Genomic DNA, 6,000 nt, shown 5'->3' on the forward strand with positions numbered 1-6,000 from the left:
AGAAGACTGGAGGATAGCAAATGTTGTCCCCTTGTTCAAGAAGGGGAGTAGAGACAACCCCGGTAACTATAGACCAGTGAGCCTTACTTCTGTTGTCGGCAAAATCTTGGAAAGGTTTATAAGAGATAGGGTCTATAATCATCTGGAAAGGAATAATTTGATTAGACATAGTCAACACGATTTTGTGAAGGGTAGGTCGTGCCTCACAAACCTTATTGAGTTCTTTGAGAAGGTGACCAAACAGGTGGATGAGGGTAAAGCAGTTGATGTGGTGTATATGGATTTCAGTAAGTGTGGTGGTTGATGGGAAGTGTTCAGACTGGAGTCCAGTTACTAGTGGTGTACCACAAGGATCTGTTTTGGGGCCACTGCTGTTTGTCATTTTTATAAATGATCTGGAGGAGGGCGTAGAAGGATGGGTGAGTAAATTTGCAGATGACACTAAAGTCGGTGGAGTTGTGGACAGTGCGGAAGGATGTTACAAGTTACAGAGGGACATAGATAAGCTGCAGCGCTGGGCTGAGAGGTGGCAAACGGAGATCAATGCAGAAAAGTGTGAGGTGATTCATTTTGGAAGGAATAACAGGAAGACAGAGTACTGGGCTAATGGTAAGATTCTTGGCAGTGTGGATGAGCAGAGAGATCTCGGTGTCCATGGACATAGAACCCTGAAAGTTGCCACTCAGGTTGAGAGGGTTGTTAAGAAGGCGTACGGTGTGTTAGCTTTTATTGGTAGAGGAATTGAGTTTCGGAGTCATGACGTCATGTTGCAGCTATATAAAACTCTGGTGCAGCCGCATTTGGAGTATTGCGTGCAATTCTGGTCGCCGCATTATAGGAAGGATGTGGAAACATTGGAAAGGGTGCAGAGGAGATTTACTAGAATGTTGCCTGGTATGGAGGGAAGATCTTATGAGGAAAGGCTGAGGGACTTGAGGCTGTTTTCGTTAGAGAGAAGAAGGTTAAGAGGTGACTTAATTGAGGCATACAAGATGATCAGAGGATTGGATCAGGTGGACAGTGAAAGCCTTTTTCCTCGGATGGTGATGTCTAGCACGAGGGGACATAGCATTAAATTGAGGGGAGATAGATATAAGACAAATGTCAGAGGTAGGTTCTTTACTCAGAGAGTAGTAAGGGCGTGGAATGCCCTGCCTGCAACAGTAGTGGACTTGCCAACACTAAGGGCATTCAAATGGTCATTGGATAGACATATGGGCAATAAGGGAATAGTGTAGATGGGCTTTAGAGTAGTTTCACAGGTCGGCGCAACATCGAGGGCCGAAGAGCCTGTACTGCGCTGTAATGTTCTATGTTCTATGTATGCAACGGCTGCTAGTTCTGCCGCCTGTGAGCCTAAGTGGCCTGGTAGTTTTTCTTCTAGTGTATTTCTTCTAGGGCGCGTCCCTGCGTGTCCTCGACGTTACGGGCAGCATGGTAGCCTTGTGGATAGCACAATTGCTTCACAGCTCCAGGGTCCCAGGTTCGATTCTGGCTTGGGTCACTGTCTGTGCGGAGTCTGCACATCCTCCCTGTGTGTGCGTGGGTTTCCTCCGGGTGCTCCGGTTTCCTCCCACAGTCCAAAGATGTGCGGGTTAGGTGGTTTGGCCATGATAAATTGCCCTTAGTGTCCAAAATTGCCCTTAGTGTTGGGTGGGGTTACTGGGTTGTGGGGATGGGGTGGCGGTGTTGACCTTGGGTAGGGTGCTCTTTCCAAGAGCCGGTGCAGACTTGATGGGCTGAATGGCCTCCTTCTGCACTGTAAATTCTATGATAATCTATGATAATCTATGACATAAATGCTGCATCCTGTAATGCGCTTCCCTTCTAATATCGTGGAAGAACCATCCACATATATTCTTAAAGGTTCGCACGTGTCTGTGTGCTGGGGGCTCTGGGGTGAACTACCTATCTTTCTGGGGGGTGTTTTCGCGATAAAGGGGCCTGTGTTGTGGTGTGGTGAGATGATTTCACATTCGTGGGGGGTTCCTGGGTAGTGAAGGTTATCGGCTAAGAAAGTGTGGGTCTTTGTCCGTTTAACAGTGCTGTCCCTTCCCTGCAAATGAAGGGTCCATCTAGCTGCTTTAATTTGACTAACTGTACCGTCCTTGAGTTGTCCGTCAAGTAAAAGTTGGGTGGGGGTGTGTTCCGTGAGGATTGTGATGAAGTTTAGTACGGTTATGTAGGAAAAATACTGAACTGCCCAGAAAACTGCGAGCAGGTGCCTTTCACAGGCCGAAAACCCCTGCTCCACAGGATCGAAAACTCTGGAGGCGTAAGCCACGGGTCTTAACTGTTCGTGCCGTTCCTGGAGGAGCACGGCCGAAAGGGTACGGTCTGTGCTAGCTATCTCTATAGCATAGGGGGAAAGCGGGTCTGGAACTTGTAGTGCGGGGGCTGCAATGAGGGCTCTTTTCAAAGCATCCACAGCATCCGTATGCTGCGGAAGCCATTCCGAAGGGGCTCCTTTCTTTAGGAGTTCCGAGAGGGGTGCTGCCTTGCTGGCGAAACCGTAAATGTGGTTTCGGCAGTAGCCAACCAGTCCTAAAAATGACCGGAGGGCTGAAACATTCTGGGGAAGGGGCAATTTGGCAATCGAGTCAATTCTTTTGTGCTCGATCTCGCGTTTACTGTGCGTGATAATCGTACCCAAATATATCACTTGTTTTCCAAAATCTTGGCCTTTTGGGGGTTTACTTTGCAACTAATTTTCTGTAGGAGTTCCAGGAGTTCGGCCAGAAGCTCGCTGTGCTCTGCCTTGGTGTCTGTCTGCAGTAATAGGTCGTCCACATGCTGGACCAGACATTCGGGGCGATAATCCATTTGCCAGCTGTCGGTGGAAAATGGAGGGGGAGTTGTGGAATCCTTGTGGAAGGCATGTCCACGTGTACTGCTGATTTTTAAAAGTGAAGGCAAATTTGTACTGGCACGCCTTTGCCAATGGAATGGACCAGAATCCATTACTGACGTCCAAAATCGTAAAATATCGTGAGTTGAGTCCCTGTTTGAGCATGGTCTCGGGACTTGTGGCTACCGTGGGGGCGCTGCGGGGGTGACTTTGTTGAGTTCCCGGTAATCGATGGTCAGTCGCCATGATCATCGGGCTTTCTCACTGGCCAAATCGGGTCATTATTAGTGGAGGCTACTGACCTGAGTGCGCCCTGCTCTAATACAACAAAGAACAAAGAACAAAGAAATGTACAGCACAGGAACAGGCCCTTCGGCCCTCCAAGCCCGTGCCGACCATACTGCCCGACTAAACTACAATCTTCTACACTTCCTGGGTCCGTATCCTTCTATTCCCATCCTATTCATATATTTGTCAAGATGCCCCTTAAATGTCCCTATCATCCCTGCTTCCACTACCTCCTCCGGTAGTGAGTTCCAGGCACCCACTACCCTCTGCGTAAAAAACTTGCCTCGTACATCTACTCTAAACCTTGCCCCTCTCACCTTAAACCTATGCCCCCTAGTAATTGACCCCTCTACCCTGGGGAAAAGCCTCTGACTATCCACTCTGTCTATGCCCCTCATAATTTTGTATACCTCTATCAGGTCGCCCCTCAACCTCCTTCGTTCCAGTGAGAACAAACCGAGTTTATTCAACCTCTCCTCATAGCTAATGCCCTCCATACCAGGCAACATTCTGGTAAATCTCTTCTGCACCCTCTCTAAAGCCTCCACATCCTTCTGGTAGTGTGGCGACCAGAATTGAACACTATACTCCAAGTGTGGCCTAACTAAGGTTCTAGATAAGTTGTCGATCACTTTTGCGATTTCTCCCTCTGCCTCTTGGGGAAATCTGTATTGCTTTTGGGGTCTAGGGTCAGGTCCTGTGATTTGAACGGAACCAGTCATCCGGCCACAGTCGTGTTTGTGGGTCGCGAATGCTGTCCTGTGCTTCTGCAGAACTGCTCTAACGTGCTTGTCTGTGCTAATTGTGGTAGGCTCAAACCAAAATTCGCCGACTGCGCTCATCTTGTTTGCATATTCCCCTATCGTGAGCGTTGCGGGGGGTCTTGCGGATTTTGCCATTTTCCAGACACATTGGTTGACTGGATCAAAGGATAGGTTGTGGGAATTCATAAAGTCGATGCCAAAAATGTGTCCTGCTGTGTGGGGCAGGTCGACTAAGACTATGGGGTGCTTGGTGGTGATGTTGCCGATTTGAATGGGTACAGGGGCGGTGATGTGTCCCTGTTGTGATGGTGGCTGTAGTGGGCCACGTGTCTTTCTGGAATATGATGGAGGAATTGATTGTGGTGCGGGACCCTCCTGTGTCCCAGAGAAATTCGATGGGCTGCCCCCGTATCTTTGCTGCATCTACTGGTCAGCCGGACCTATCCCAAAGGGTGTCGCAGACCCAACCGGGGGAGCCCGAACACCGTCAGTCCGTTCCGTTCAGGTCCGTATGGTCTGAACGGGTGCTCACACTATGTTCTATTCTTATTCAGAGTGCCTGCCTGCTGGGCTCTCTGTGGCTTTCGTGGGGCATTGCATTCTCTTGTAAAGTGTCCTAACTGTCCACAGTTGTAACACTCCTGTGGCTTTTGTGAGGGGCTGTTCCTGCCTTCGTTTACCCATGCGGGGTTCTGGTGCGTTTTCACCACTTGGATGTCTGCTTCTGCCTGCTGTTCCTCGGGTTTCCTAACTGCGGGTTTGTTTTATACAGACTGCTCCCAGGTGCGGGACAATCTTTTTAAAACCCGTTTCTCATTGTGGGCTTCCTCTGATGGGTCATTATTCGCACAGGCTATTTGTCCTTCCTCTGTGGCATGGGAGATAAGGGTGCGGGTCCATTTGGCCATGTTGTCTTGGGACAAATGGGTGCGTTCTAAATTTCCAAAAACTGCTGTGAAATGAATCCACAGGCGTCCAGCAAACGCCTGTCTTTTTCTGCCTGCACTTATTCAGGCCTTTTATGGGGTCACCTCTGTTGTAGCCGATCGCGTCTAGGATCGCTGCGTGCATTTCTGCAAGGGTGCCTCCTCCTACATTCTGTTGGTTGGGAAGGACTGCTACGACCGAAGGGTCTAAACTCAAAACTGTGAGCTTCACGTGCTCTCGCTCGTCCAGGCCGTACATGGTCGCCTGCTGCTTTACTCTGGCAAAGAAGTGGTGGGGGTCTGAGGTGGGGAGGAACGGTGTGATTTTCTCGAACGCGTCCTGTAACTGGGTCACGGTTAAGGGGGTGGTATAAAGAAATTCTGTATCTCCGTCCGATGTGACTGTGCGGTGGGTGGTTCCTGGATTCATTGGTGCCTGAACTATCTGCGATGTGGGGGGTTGGGGTGCTTTTCTCTTCTGGGGCTTTCCTTGCGCACATGTTCCCTGAACATATCTATGCGTGGTCTCATTTAATTCTTCCCAATCCGGGCAGTCTTCCTCATCTAATTGGGATCCAAAGGTGCTGTGGAATCCATTCTGAAATTGAAAGCAAAGACTGCAGTTCTGCAATCTGCTTCCGGCACTTTGCGTGATCTAGTGAGCTCTGTTTGTGCTCCTTGGTGGTAGTATGGAGTGCTCGCAATGCTGCTTTCAGGTCGCTACACTGCCTTTGCAATGCCTCTACCTGTTTCTCTGTTTCCTCTCTTACCAGGACTGCATATTGCGTGTCCTGATAGGTCTTTTCGTACTGTGTCTGGAAGTGCTTAGGTGCACCAGACAAGATTGGTGTGCCCACTTGGCATCATCCACCTCTCCGTCCTTTGCTGCTAACTTCCTTCTTAATTCTAGGTTTTCTTTCTCTATCTCACTCACATTGACCTTACTCATTCGATGTGTCTCCTCTATCTCTTTACGGAGCGTCCGAACGACCTCCTCTGTGCCTCGCAATTGTGCCAAACAGGACACGATTGCCATCGGCTTGCGAGCTTTTCCCAAGCTTTTCTTATGGATTTCGCTCAGATTCTCCCACCAAGTCTGTCCTATACTCCCGGGACCTGTTTCCTCGTTTCCACAGAATTCGCTCCAAAGGAGCCATCCTTTCCCTTTGAGGTA

Source organism: Scyliorhinus torazame, chromosome 3 (assembly GCF_047496885.1).
Source record: "Scyliorhinus torazame isolate Kashiwa2021f chromosome 3, sScyTor2.1, whole genome shotgun sequence".
NCBI lineage: Eukaryota > Metazoa > Chordata > Chondrichthyes > Carcharhiniformes > Scyliorhinidae > Scyliorhinus > Scyliorhinus torazame.